The 14853-nt window shown below is 43.3% G+C and overlaps 1 long non-coding RNA gene across 2 annotated transcripts in view; it reads right to left on the reverse strand.

The window, feature by feature from the left end:
* Positions 1-13822, reverse strand: part of LOC124248337 (uncharacterized) — a 29856-nt gene extending 16034 nt beyond the window's left edge. The window contains exons 1-3 of one of the 2 annotated variants that reach the window (XR_006890984.1): positions 13730-13822; positions 13383-13464; positions 6085-6294 (exon numbers count right to left, since the gene is read on the reverse strand). This is a non-coding gene — a long non-coding RNA (uncharacterized LOC124248337). Of the gene's footprint in view, positions 1-6084; positions 6295-11249; positions 11650-13382; positions 13465-13729 lie in introns of those variants that run through there. The other variant, XR_006890985.1, reaches the window with a different exon arrangement.
* Positions 13823-14853: the final 1031 nt, after the last annotated feature.

The raw sequence follows: 14853 nt of genomic DNA on the forward strand, positions 1-14853 counted from the left end.
TGTGGAGGTTCTGCAGAAATGAGCCTGGCTTCGCAAGTGACACAAGCAGCATGGGCAAGCCTCACTGGATAAATATTCACCTCTTATTGGAATCCATTAAGCATCCTAAGCCTGGAGCATGCGTCTTAAAAAATCACGGATGTGGTCACTCCATCCAAATAAAGAAAAGTCAAAGAAATTATAAAGTGAAAAAAACATAAGAAGTCACTCATAGCGAAGCAAGTATCTCTGAGATTGAATAAGAAGAGAATGCAAAGAATGTAATATTTCCATGAGATGGTACAGTTTCACCAAACAAATAGAATACCATCTTAAGAGTTTTATAAAAACTTTAAGACATTTTGCTCTCTCTATTTAGGGACCTGAAAAAGTATCCGGTAAGAACTGCATGGAGTTTCCACTGAAGAAGCCTCTTAAGTCGCTAAAGCCAGGGCCTCTTGTGAGACAGTCTTTCCCAAACACTCCACTTGAAATATGTACGGCTTCCAAGTTCAAAGGGAAGTGAAATAAATGCACTTTTAAGAAACGGAAATATGTGTATCAGCAAATTTATATTTCAACAAATCTCTTGTGCTTAGACTCAGAGTAAGAAACGCCGATAGGACCGGTGCCACTTCTGTATCTGATCACGTGACAAAGCCAGCGCTATATTTAGAATCTCGGGCCTTTAAAGCTGAAAGAAACCTTAGAAAGCGACTTGGACATTGCTGATAAGATATTTTCAAATTCTGCAGCGTGCAGAATGCCCTTGGCTGGTGGTCCAGGAATACAGTCTGTGACTCCCCAGACCTGCTCCCTCCCGCCACACGGCCTCAGGGCTTTCGCAGGAGCTAGCTCATCACCTCTTATCTACCCAACTTCAGATCTCTCCAGCTCGTGAAGCAGCCTTTGAAAGCAATCTAGCTACACTTGCAAACTCCCCAACCCAAGAAATAAATCAACTTACAGAAAGGTAGACAAGTTGGCCCCAATCTATGAAACTTTTGTTTTCATAAATCCATGAATGTGATAAAAACAAGCAACATAGCAGTGGCAATGACCAACCACAGTAGTGATGGTTCTAGAAATGAGACTGAGGAGGCATAGTGTCCTGTAACTACATTTGATGAGGTTTTCTTTCTCCTCAGTTTTCGTCATATTTTTATGATTCTTTTGTAAAGATTTTCTATAACTGATTGAACTGAGGTATTCTGTATGCAAAAATCATAGTAACTTTCTTTCGAGATATTTAATGTTTATTTCAGGTTGGGTATCTCAGTGTGCTCTTACATCAGGGAGAAGGAGGCAGTAGAAATGGAAAGACTGGAGAAGCAAAGGGAATAAGTGACAAATCAAAGATTCCAGAGAGAGAGAGAACAACAAAGCATCAAAAACAAAGCAAAAAAAAAGTGACAGTAATTCCCCTTCCAGATATGTACCCAAGTGAACTGAAAACTGGTAACCAAACAAATGCGTGCACATGAAGGTTCCTAGTGGTACTATTCACAACAGCCAAAAGGTGGAAACAGCCCAAATGTCTATCAGTGGATGAAAGGATAAACAAATTGTGGTGTATGGCTTCTCTTCCATAGTTTTTTAAAAATCAGATGTCTGGCAGCTTGTTTAGCTGAACTTCCCACTAGAGCATGGACTCCGTGAGGGCAGGGTCTTCACTGGTTTCATTATCAGCTAATTACTCAGCATCTAACACATAGTGAGGGCTATTATCTAAATGTTTATTTCCCCCCAAAATCGTATGGTGAAATCCTAAACCCCAAAGAGTAATGGTATTAGTAGGAGGGACCTTTGGGAGGTGCTTAAGTGATGCGGGTGGAAGCCTCATGAAGGGGATTAGTGCCTTGTGAAAGAGGCTCCAGGAAGATCCCCAGCCCCTTCCACCTTGTGAGGACACAGCAAGAGGGTGCTGCTATGAACCAGGAAGCGAGCCCTCACTCAGCCTCGCTGGCACCCCAGTCTTAGACTTCTGGCCTCCAGAACTGTGAGGAGTAAATTTCCATTGTTTATCAGCTACTCGGTCTCTGGTATTCTGTTATAGCAGACCAAATACACTAAGACAGTGGTGGCTCATCAATACTGTTGTATTTCATCTGATGATTGCAGTCCTTCCTATTTCACGAATGAATTGGGAAGAGAGAAATAAGAATTTATGTGCACAGAATAGACAGGAGGGCAGACGGAAATATTTTCCTGAATTAACCAAAAGTACGAGAAAGCAAGAAGATTAAAAGGGACGTGTACATGGAGATGGGAAAGATTGAAAAAGGTAGAATTAACTAAAAGCTACTAGTGACAAGGACGGAGGAAAGTTAGAGAACTCTCAAACCTGCACCTGTCTGTTCCCTGCCTCAACCCTCGGGTGGGTCTCCATCGCTTAACCTCTTGGTACTGCGGAAGCCGTGCCTCATGACCTGGCCCCCGGCCTCTCTAGCCTCCAGTGCCCCAGTCACAATGTCCCTCTTTGCTGTATGGAAATGATCTGACATGCCTCTCACCTTGTCCCGCCTGAAAAGTCCCCTCACCGCTTTCCACTAGGTGGGCTCACAGACGTCTTCCATCTTCCTGCTCACCCACTGCCCCTCTGTGAAGCCACACAGGTCTCCCCTGGGCAAACTCAGGGGCTCTTCTGGGTCCTGCTCCAAGCTTTGTAGGATCTGAAGCTAATACAGTGTGGGAGCCCCCTTTACAGAAAAGAATACAAAATTCAAAGAGAAAATTCGGTGTGAAAGTGAATGTTCATTTAGAAAGAGAAAACAATCATGAGAGATTATGTTATCTACATCTGACAAATATCACAAATGCTACACTATTTTTGTAATAGTGATTGCCTTACGTACCTCTATAACAATTTTTTCCTCTACTTTTTAGCTGCATACTCTCTGATCACTTCCTCTTAGGACATTTTCATATCTTCTATTTTCTTTTCTTTTCTTTTTTTTTTGCAGGGAAAGATTCACCCTGAGCTAACATCTATTGCTAATCTTCCTCTTTTTTTTCCTCCCCAAAGTCCCAGAACACAGTTGTATATTCTAGTTGTCAATCCATCTAGTTCTTCTATGTGAGCTGCCACCACAGCATGGCAACTGACAGAGGGGTGATGTGGTTCTGTGATGGGGAAACAAACCCGGGCCACTGAAGCCGTGACAGCGCCGAACTTTGACAACTAGACCATCAGGGCTGGCTGTCTTCTTTTCTCTGTACAGAGACTAGAAAGAGCCATTCTCTTTCCTCTAACATAGTTGATGGTAATTTGGTTTATATTACAGATTGTTTGAAAACATTTCTTTCAGTTTCACAGCTCCGCATTGGAAATGACATAAAAATCTTAAGATTGCTATCAAAGCTGGGGAAACTTCTCTCAAGTTTCTCCTCTGCTTACAGGACGACAAGTCTGATGATTTGAAGAATCTTCCAGACTAGCTTCTGGCTCCATACATTTAAATCGCATTTCTCTTACATCAATACTCACATAGTTCTGGTGCCAGGGGTTAGAAGATATGTTCAAATTGTGCTATAACCTCTGATCAGGAAGCTGTACATCACAGGGCTGGTAAGTCATGATAGGGGGTGAAGTCGTTTCTGCACAAGGCAGGCTATCGATAACTTGACTATGAACCACGTAAGCACAGCTCACTAAACCCAAACAAAACGCACCCCAAGTTCAACCTTCCTTTAGTCAGTTACAAAAATGCCCTTGGCTGCTTCCACACCACCTGACACAAGGAGAAACATGACAGAGAGAAGGTCAGTATAGAAGAAAAGTAATTTTAACTGGTTCCTTTAAAATAGCTTACTTTCACACATTTTATGAAAGTATAAAATTCAATACCTTGCAAGGGCCCCAGAAGTGGTCCATGCAAATGAGCAGGACCTGAAGCTTTAGTTTGCTCACTTCAAGATAAGTGTGCTTCTGGTTCCTTCCCTGGGACCCTGTATATACCTCTGTGTTATGGGCTAATCGTTTTAAATTATAATCACTTATTTGTCTATCTGTTTCCTCAATGAGCTGTGACTCCTTGACAGGAGCTATATCTGTTCATATTGGTATCTCCAGTGTCTACCATGCCTGGTGCATGGTAGTTAACCAACAAAAAGTTACTGAATGAATGAATGAATGAGTGGTACATTCCTTCTGAAGGATAAGGAAAGAGATGAGGTGTGAGGTCATAGAAGCTTTCTGCTGGCCACCAGGGGGCGCTGTTGGGTGGTGTTGGATGGTGGGTGGGTTGGGTGGGGTAAAGGTGGGTAGAGAGCATGCAATTGGCAGTTTTTTCAAAAGATACTTGAAATGAGGTTTTTGTAGCTCTGGAGATACAAAAAAGGCAAGATGGGCCTTGTACAATCAAGGAAAGCGAGTCAAGAAATGGAAGCTGAAAAGGAAAAAGCCACGTCTGCTTTGGAGAAGCTCTGAATTGGCAAACCACCTCCATTTCCAACTTTTCTGTGACCTGAGCCTTTGATGGCGGCTAACACTGGGAGTGTGCTGGAAACACCACGCCCAGGTCTGCTCCTTATATTTATAGAGCTTTTAGCACAAAGGCATTTTCATCAAAGTGCTTTAAGAGCTGGACACACCCTGTCACACACATGAGCTCCATGAAAGGAACTGCAACTTCACAGCCGCCCTGAGGCCTGAGCTGGCACACAGGAATGCTTTGGAACGCACTCCCTGGCCACAGGCGAGCAGCCCAGTTTGAAACTGGTGGGAAGAATGACATCAGGTGGGGCTGGTAAATCCCTGCCGAGGGGCCCTGACCTGTACTTCTGGAAGAAAACCTAAACTTGATTCACACTGACCGTGCGTCAGGCACTTTAGTAGGCTCTTTATGTACTTCATCTCATTTAATCCCAGCATTATCCCCGCCGTGCAAATGAAGAAACTGAGGCTGAGAGAAGCAAAATAATGAGCCTCAGGGCAATAGCCAGACAGAGCCAGAGCCAAGGTTAAAATTTAAATCCATCCGTCTCAACAGCCATGTACCTTTTTGCTGCTATTCTAATGCATAATTTAAATTTATCAGAAGAGATGCAAAATGTAAGATCTAACGAGTCCAACATGGTTCTGGGTCGACTTGTGTTACTTGATATTGAGACCACCATGATGGCTTCAGTGTAACTCAGACCCGGAAGAAGCGGGCCTTCTAAGCCCGTATTTCAGTCCACGCTCCTGAAGTCCCCGTGAATCTCTGTGTAAGTTGTGGAGAGGATGATACATGTCACTGTTTGTCATAGCCACCCATGGCAAGAAGGGCTCTGATTACCTTGGTGTCATTTGCCCCTGACTTGAGACCCCTACTGAGAAACCAAGGCAAGTTTCTTCGAACAGGCCACCCCAACAAGATAGCACTTACTCCTCTTGTTACAAACGTCTGGAACGCAGAAAGCCTACGTAGACCTTGTGACTCTGGGAAAGTCATTACACTTCCTTTCACAGTCTCTTTATCTGGAAACCAAGGGTGTTCAATGGCAGGGCTTCCGTGGTACCACAGTGAGCATTCTCCAATACCATTTAATGTTCCCGGGAAAAATCAGCTTTTCATGGAGACCTCAGACATTTCCTCCCAATAAGTCTGCTGAAAATGCCTCCTCTTAGAAAGAGTACAATTTAAGTCTTGGCTCTGCCTGCTACTAGCTGTCTGACCCTGAGCAAATTTCTTAACTTCCTCATGTGCAAAGTGGAGATAATGTTGCTTACCTCAAAGACCGTCATGTGAATGAGCAAAACAAAGGACAAAGCAAAAATGTAAGCTCCATTGAATGATAGTAAGGACACATATGATAATTATGTTATTTAATACCTATTTTCACTGCTCTTGGCAACAATCTTCTCTCCTGGCCAGGTCCCTAGACCTGAATCAATTGGTGTGCCCTATTTAGCACCTAATGTGTACTGCCTCTGTCCCAAGAATTTACAGTGCCACCAAACATGTAGAAACAGTTTAGTTAAGTCCAATCTATGGAATGAAAAGAGTCTGAAAAGGAGGAGATTAGATAAAAAAAAAAAAAAAAAACAGAAGGAAAGTTTCATGATGGAGATGAGACTTTGGCTGGGCTTTTAAGGGTAACATTTAACCATGATTAACTGACCCAGATGGGAAACGATAGGAGATGTTGGGAATGGTGAGATGACGTCAGGTCTGCTGAGTTTCTACTTAAGAAGACAGGGACTTTGTTCATTCAGAGTGAAGTGTCCACAGTAAGGGTTCGTCAAGTGTCGACTGCTACTGATTTGTAGCATTTGCTGGTTTTCATGGCGTCAATACTCCCGCCATAGCTGGTTTCAAGCTGCCAATAAGACTGAAAGCAGAGTAGAAAGAGTTGCTAAGTGGCCACCATGATATGGTATTTGCACCACACAAATACAATAGATACCAATAACCTCAAGAGTTTAGATAATAGTAAAATAGAACAAAATGAGGAAGTAATAACTTTTTGACTATGCATTACCTTGGTTTTTAACATAACTTGATGATAAGTTTATGCTATTTAATTTTTCCAGCTTTATTGACATATAACATACATAAGTTTGAGGTGTATAATGTGATGATTTGATACATGTATATATCACAAAATGTTTACCACAATAAGTTTAGTTAACACCTCCATCACCTCACATAATTACCATTTTGTTGTTGCTGTTGTGATGAGAACATTTAAGATCTACTTTCTTAGCCACCTTCAAGTATACAATACAGTACTATTAACTACAGTGGCCATGCTGTACATCAGATCCCCAGAACTTAATCCTCTTAGAGCTGGAAGTTTGTATTCTTTGACCAACATCCCATTTCCCCCTTCCCAGGTTCTGGCAACCACGAATCTACTCTCTGTTTTTACGAGTTCAATGTTTTTAGATCCCACATATAAATGAGATCATACAGTATTTGTCTTTCTCTGTCTGACTTATTTCACTTAGCATAAGGTCCATCCATGTTGTTGCAAATGGCAGGATTTCCTTCTTCTTATGACTGAATAATACTCCATTTTATATGTGTACCACGTTTTCTTTATCCATTCATCTGTTAATGGACATTATTTAATTTTTAATCTTGGCTGTACTTACCAACTGACTTGCAAAGTTCCTGGAGATTTAACAAGCAGCTCCTGAGTTTTAACAAGCTGGCTCTGGCATACCACTGAGGCCATTACAGTAACCCAGGGGAGAGACTGGAAGCTTGGACCAGCATGTTAGTTGTGAGGTGGTCAAAGGGGGTCGGATTTTGGATATATTATGAAGATATTGCTGAGAAGATTTGTTGGTGGACTGCCCAGGGGACAAAGGTGACATGCGGGGCTTTCTTTGTCTTGTTCCCTATGTCTCCCCACAAAGCCTAGGGTGGTGAACCAGCAAACTGCTCTTGTCCTTCGTCTGTGTCATATTCACCTCCTTCCTAACTTTAGCCCCAGCTTTACGCTACAGGAAAATCTGAAATCGAAGGCCTTCAGTCTTTTTCCTTTATATAAAGGAAAGAATTTGACAAAATGCTTGTTTTCCACCAAGCGAGGCTTTTAAGACTACTATTTTCTTCATGCAAAATAGTATCCCTGTTTTATTTAAATATACAGAGAGCGGGGAGAGAGAGAGAAAGAGAGAAAGATGGGGAAAGGAGAGAGAGAAAAAAAGAAGGAGAAGGAAGAGAGGGAGAAAGAAGAGGAGGCGGAAGGGGAGAGGAAGGAGGAAAGGCAGGAGGACAGGGAAGAGAAGAGGAGAAGGGAAAGAGGAGGGGAAAGGAAGGGGGGAAGAGAAGGAAGGAGAGGAGGGGGACGGGAGAGGGAGATAAGGAGGAAGTAGGGGAGGGGGGAGAGGGAAGGAGAGGAGGGGGATGAGGGTTAAGAGAGGGAGGGGGAGGAGGCAGAGGGGGTGAGGAGGAGGGGAGGAGGGCGCCCCCTAGCAGCTCGGGAAGGCAGTGAGAGTGAATGTGTTCCAAGCCCTGAAATGGCCCTTTCCTGTCATGCTCTCTAATCTTATACACAATTTAAATCCTTTACAACAAAAATATATTAATATTTGTATAATAAAAATGTAAATAAAAAAGGAGGAAACGTCATAAATAAATAATATATTGACTAAATTCATCCCAAAAAGAGAGAAGAAGACCTCTGGAGATTGGGAGGCCCTGGCAGGGACAAGAGGGTCCACGGTGGTCACTCAGCAGAAGGGTGATGCAGGACGTGCACAGGAAGACCCCCCAGTCCACTCCAGAAGGCCATTAGCCTGGATGAACCTGGAGAATCCTTTCACCCTCCATGCTTCGGACGAGGAAACGCTCACATGCAAAGTGGGAATACAAATAACACTTCCCTGCCTCACTCCACCACGCTGACAAGGGTCAGACGAGAGGAGAAAAATCAAAAGGGTGGAAGTCTTTAGAAGGAATATACCCTTCACATATGTGAGCTTGTGCTAGTAAATTGCCTGGGATGTTGCCACGAATGCATGCAAAACAACGCCGACATCTCTGTTTTTAAAGAAATCGGAAAATAGTAATAATACTTTTCCACATCAAAGGGGTAGGATGGATCCTAGGACTGGGCTGAACTACCTGAGGGCCTCAGCTGCCTTCACAGAAGTCTGTAACCACTGTGACCCTTGGTCACTGTGACTCAGCTGACATTTCGTACCTGACGGACCTCACTGAAAATACTGAGGGGGACTTGCAGTCGTGGAATTGGAACAGGGAGGCTGAAATGACAATGTGAGTCTGAACGACACTGATCTGCGTCCTCTCTTCTTCTAAAGCCTCCTCTTTGGGGCTCACTGCTCAGAGAGATGGGAGGCAGGGTGGAGACTGTGCACCGGGTCCCGGCCTTCTGGACAGAGCACATAAATGATCAGGGAACACAGGACCCTTTGCTGGAGTCCGTGGAGTGTCCTTCAAGCTCGGTGCTTGGACACCGCGGGGCTCTGAGCAGCCACCCGGCCCTCAGACGAGACATCTCACATTGACAGCCTCGGAGGGCTCTCGAGCTGATCAATAACAGCATTCCTCCTCTGCCTCTGGCTAAAAGCTAAAGAGACGAGCTGGTGCATATGTGATCACTAGAATTTAATTATATATCACATTGATTTTTAATTAGAGCTCTGGTGAGCACCTCATCTATTAAAAAAATACTCCAACTGGTAAATGGGTTTTACCCAGTCCATCAAGTAATTTGAAATGCACTGCTCCTTCTGACCTTTAACCTTCTTGATAAGGAAGAAACCTGCTATGCAACCTTCACCATGAGGGTGAAGACCTCGAAACCAGCCAGCATTTCTCCAAAATTTTTATTCAAGCTCCATACCTCAGCATGTAAGGCAGACACCAGGAAAAACAATGGTGAGAGACTTCTGCATTATTTATAATTAATTCCATCTAACACCAGAAAAAAATCCCATTGGCTCTGATACTTGGTCTCACCTCTTTGAGAGATAGGTCCAAAGACACAGTCTGGCTCTAACATCAGATCTGGCACCATTCAACCCCTGTTTTCAAGCAGAAGTAGGATGCTTCAAAGCTCCCAGTGCCCCTTTGCTGGGCTTCTCAAGGCTACAAGACAAGCTCTTTGCAAGCTGGACTATGGACCCAGAGCCAAAACTCGGTGCTTAGAAAAGGCCAGATTTCTGCTTATGCTTGCACAGAGGGCCTCGGAGACATTAAGCTTTGCCTTCTGGAGTCCCTAGGTTTCTCATCAAGGTTGCACTGTGTGACCTGACAGAGTCACACAGGCCACTAGTTGCTCATGGTGACCAGGGGCGAAGAGACAGCTCACATGTCAGCATCAGTCACAACTGCTGACTGAGGTGCACCCAGTTACATGGTGTGACGAGGACCCCCCCCGAGGGGAGCCTAACAGACATGATTGATGAGCACACTAATCATAGCACTACCCACAACCCCGGCATTGGGCTGCTCTCTCTCCATGGCTAGTCTCGTCATCAGCAGGTCAGAGCTGCTGCAGGAGTCTCAGGGGACTTAGGGAGTCTAAGCGACGTGCCCAAGTTCACACAGGTGGCAGAGCCAGGACTTGAGCTGCAAGGCCCACACTCTTATCCCCTCTGCCACACTGCATGTCGCATCAGCAGGAGCGGAGTGCGCTCTGCCAGGAACGGCCCACCACCTCCTTCACACCTGCCAAGAACAGCCACGGGAATACTACCAGCCACGGTGAGGGCAGCCATCTCCTCTCTTCCTTTCCACTAAACCATGCCATGAGCCAAGTTAGTCACACTGCCCCGGTTTCCTCCTTATAACTCTCACCATATCGACTTGCACGAAATAGCCCTGCCTCCAAGCATTTTCTTGTGCCAACCCTCTGCCCAGAATTTCCTACTTTCTCCTCTCCGCTCATTCTTTCAATCCAACACATTTGTTGAACTTCTCCTGTATGGCAGGCACCATGCTACATGCTGGGGATCTCCGAGTGAACAAGCAAGACAAATCCTTGTCTTTAGCCTCACTGGGGAGACAGCCAGGTAAACAGACTATGAGAAATGATGCGAGAAGGATTAAGACAGAGAAAAGCAAAGACAGATATCAAAGAACGTGAGACGGATCCTTTGAATCAGCCTTGAGTGGGAGAAATGGTCATGAATGATGGGTTTCCTAAAAGAGGCCCATCCTTCAGAGCCAGGTCCAAATGCCATCTGTTGTTGCTGTCTCCCATTTTCCACTCCTCATTTACCCTTCCTCTACCTCCCCATGCCAGATTGAGTATACTTTCTCATGCATGTATCTTAGCACCATGGGCAGACTAAGTTCCAAACAAAAGGAAACATCCTATAATTGTGAGTCCTTCAAAGTCCGCAGTGTGCTCTTGCACACCCAGGAGATTAAACGGAGACTTGAAGTAAGTATCATTAACACACCTTCTCCAGATCTGGTCCTAGTCTTAGAAATCCTAGGACAGATCATCCCGTGATGTAATTGCTCAATCTGACCTGAGAACTACAACTGCTAAAATGGGTTCATCATTATGAGAATTAACTACTCTTCAGAGAGATGACGAACTAGTCCACTTCCTAAAAATCTGAGCGCCAGGAAACAGTGGGTGTTATGCTCAGCTGACTAATGGCCACCCAAGAAATGCACTCCCTGATCCCTGGAACCTGTGAGAGTTAGCTGATGTGACAAAGACTTTGACCGTGTGATAAAGTTAAGGATCTTAAATGGAGAGATTATTCTGGAGTATCTGGGTGGGCCCTGAATGCAATTACAAGTATTATAAGAGGGAGGCAGAGGGAGATTTCAGACAGAAGAGGAGAAGGCGGTGTGACCACGGAGGCAGAGGTTGGAGTGATGTGGCCATCAGTCAAGGAAGGCCGGCAGCCACCAGAAGCTGGAAGTGACAAGGCATAGGCCTTCTGGAGGGAGTGCAGCCCTGTCAACACCTTGATTTAGACCAATTTCAACTGATTTTGGACTTCTTGCCTGCAGAACTATGCAAAAATAAATTTGCGTTGTTTTAAGCTGCCACGTGTGTGGTAGCCGGTTACAGCAGCTCTCCGAAACGAATCCAGGTGTCTTGGATACAGAAGCCGCAACGGCAGTGACATGAGCTCATGCTGGAGGACTCCGCACAGCTTCCCCTCATACACTCCAGGGAGAAGAGAGTTTCTTCTTGGGGTGGAGATCGGCCTTCAGCTGCTGCAAGGCACACTGTGCAGCTTTTCTATAGGAAATGCAAGGCTTTAGATTGTGGGTCACTCTTTTCTTCCTTACTTTCTTCCCTATATCTCCTGAGGTCTTTGAAATAGCAGTGTCTGAATTATTTCACTGTGTTTAGAGAGAGTTAACCTAGTCTGAAAAAAAATAGCATAAATTCCCTTCCCAGGATTAAAGGAAACCAATGCTCATTGAATGGAACCAGGCAACAGAATGTATAAAGTCATGACTTCTAACTCTCAGTGTCCCCTTCTGCTTCATCTCTCTGTTCCCCCTTCTCCTGGCGCACGGGTTGTCTGAGAAGGAGCTCTATGTTTCAGTGTTAGGCTGCTTTGTTTGTTGTTGTGTTTGTTGGCTTGTTGCTACAGGCTAGTGCAATAGAAGGAGATGGAAAAGAAGGCAATATTGATAAAAATCTGGCGGAGCCTCCCCAATTCTGCGCAATGATTAGAATACAGCGGGATCTAAGGATTTTTACGTGCTTAAAACAAAGGTGGTTTTAGCACAATTTCTCCTGAAGCCAGTTCCTTCATCCCTCGGGGGAGGCGATTTGATGCTCATTCTTGTGTTGCTGAAGAAACATTTAAAACAAATGAGCCAAAAATTGAAATAGAACCTGTTATTCCTATCTGGAACATGGGACTGCTTAATATAGTGCTCAGCCAAGTTCTTAATGAGACAAAAAACCCTTAAGTGTTACAAAAATAAGGAATAAGAGGGCAGTGAATTTAGCTAATCCCATTGATTTCCTAATTCTTCTCCCTTATTCCCGAAGTCTACATTGAAAATGAGATGTAAGACTGGGAATGTTTTTCAAAGACCTCATCAAGGCGGGTCAGTTGTGTATTCTCTCGCCATCTCTACAACCTACCACTGTAAAATGTGGACGTAAGTGAATGTGGCTCTTGGGGAAACTTTCCAGGCACATATTTAATAAATGAAGGTATTATGCTGTGGGAGGTAGAGACTCATAGGCACTGGAGTGGGTGGGTGTTGGGTAAAGCTCGAAGGCTGATGTTCTTAACGCTTGCCTCCTCTCGGGTGCCCTGGTCAAGGTCAAGGGTTTAGCGCAGGGGAAGTGGCAGCGGTGTCCTTGGTTATTCAGCTGCACCAGGGATCGGCAACACAAAAGTATCAGTTTGCACCAACCCTATGTTTTCAAAAATATTAAAAATATGCATCCAGGAAGTTCAAATCTGGTGATATAGTCTAGTGAGGGAGATTCCATTTAGATGAAAAATGCCATAAAATTTATGGCAGGAGCTTTTGGTATGTACATTATTGTCAAGGCTGCGTGAGTAACTCCAATACTTTTCTGTAACTCTCTTCCCCTACAAGAAATTCAAATTTTCTATGTGCCTGCTTTTCACACTAAACAGCTTTAAATTTAATCTGCTTTCAGATATTGCAAATAGCATTGTCACTGTCGTCTTTTTGCATAGGAGCTCTTCTCCAACTTTCCCTCTGGTTGTAGAGGGTTTGAAACCTGATTTCATTATCTAGCTCCTTCTCTGACTTCTGGTATCTTTCTTAGAAGTTGTTTCTTTTCTGGATACTTCAGCTTTGGGATATGAGTGCAAAGGAATTGAAACTTCTTGCTCCCAAATTCAGAAACATTGGCAAGGATACATAGAGTTATGTACAGAAAACACTAGACAGTCTTAAAGGATTGTCACTCAATATATTTCAAGGCATTTTTGTCTCTCATATTTCATAAGTGTCTAGCTCGATTTCCCTTACCTTCAAGTAAGAGGAAAACACCAACATCCCATAGAAATGGTGTATTCCTGGATATTGATTCTAAATATTCCCAGGCAGGAATCTGGAAAGAAAACAGCAATGCAGCAGACAGATCTTCACAGATGTGGAAACTCAAGAGATCTGGTGAGATGACGGCAGATATCAAAACCTGTTAAATCGTAGTGACTAAGGTGCCTTAGAGTTAAACTCAGGGACTAATGATTTAGGCCACTGGCAATATCAGCAGGGACTCCTGCCTAATTTTAATTCTTTTAAAAGACTATTCTACCGCGCATTTATTCTCTACATTGAAATAGAGTAAGAATGAAGATTTAGATATTACCCACATTGGTGTCACTCTCTGTGGGTTTTCTTCTTTTTTCAGATGGCTAAGCAGGTCTCTGCTCCAGACACAGCTTTTTGTGAGGAGACATCTAGAGAGTCTGATGTACAACCAGCTCATTATGTTGGGCGTGGGGGGTGTTAGGAGCCTCCCCATGACCTCTCCCAGGATATACATGATTGGCAGTGTCGCCAGTTATAACTGTAATGCGTTGTTTGAAGCAGGTTTAATAGACAGGTGTCTCATTTGTAACAACACTAAACAATAAATACTTTTAATTTCAAAAGAGCTTGATCTCCCAGGAATTTTGAAAGCATTATACGTACTGTTTCGTTTGTTTGCAATTTTTGCAATTTGTCTTTTGAGAAGGTGCACATAGATTTTTACTGTGATTTCCTTCAGTATAACTGATATGAATCACAAATTACCAGTTTCATTAGTTTTTAAAAAATGAGAACAAATCGCTAATTGTATGGTAAGCACTAAAGTCTGTAGGTCTATAAAGGGAATCTGGCCAAGGTTTTTTTTTTTCCAGAACAGCCACTTTAGACCACAAGTTCCACTAAGAAACTTCTTGGCATCATTAGCACATTAATTAATAACCAAGAAGACATAGGAAGATTTATAGACGATATTGGCTCTTAAGTGTAATACAATTTCCTGACTTCATAACCAAAAGTTTTCAAACATGAGTATGGAAAGTAACAAAGAAAATCCAATCCTTTTCCCCATTTACAAAAAAGGATTACCTTTTCCTTTGTTTAACTATTTACGCTACTGACTTCTAGCCTTGGCCACAATATGAAAATGATTTTGAGGCAACAATGAAGAAATGTTTTGTAAACTTTCTTTTAATAAAGGGACATGAATTTCACAATGGATATAGTCTGTATGTTTATAAATGTGATCAGTTCTCAAATACAAACAAAATCCACCACTATAATTGCCATCAGTCCACAGAGAAATTTCAAATAACTGAAATGTTTTGCTAGGCCGTACTTTGATCAGAAAGAAGCAAATCATAAAAAAACAGTTTACTCTGAGATTTTTAAAGAAACTCTATAAAATATGTTTACTTCGTGCATATTCATTTTATCTCTACTTCCTACATCTAGAGACTTAACAGAA

This window comes from Equus quagga, chromosome 12 (genome assembly GCF_021613505.1).
Source record: "Equus quagga isolate Etosha38 chromosome 12, UCLA_HA_Equagga_1.0, whole genome shotgun sequence".
Taxonomy (NCBI): Eukaryota; Metazoa; Chordata; class Mammalia; order Perissodactyla; family Equidae; genus Equus; species Equus quagga.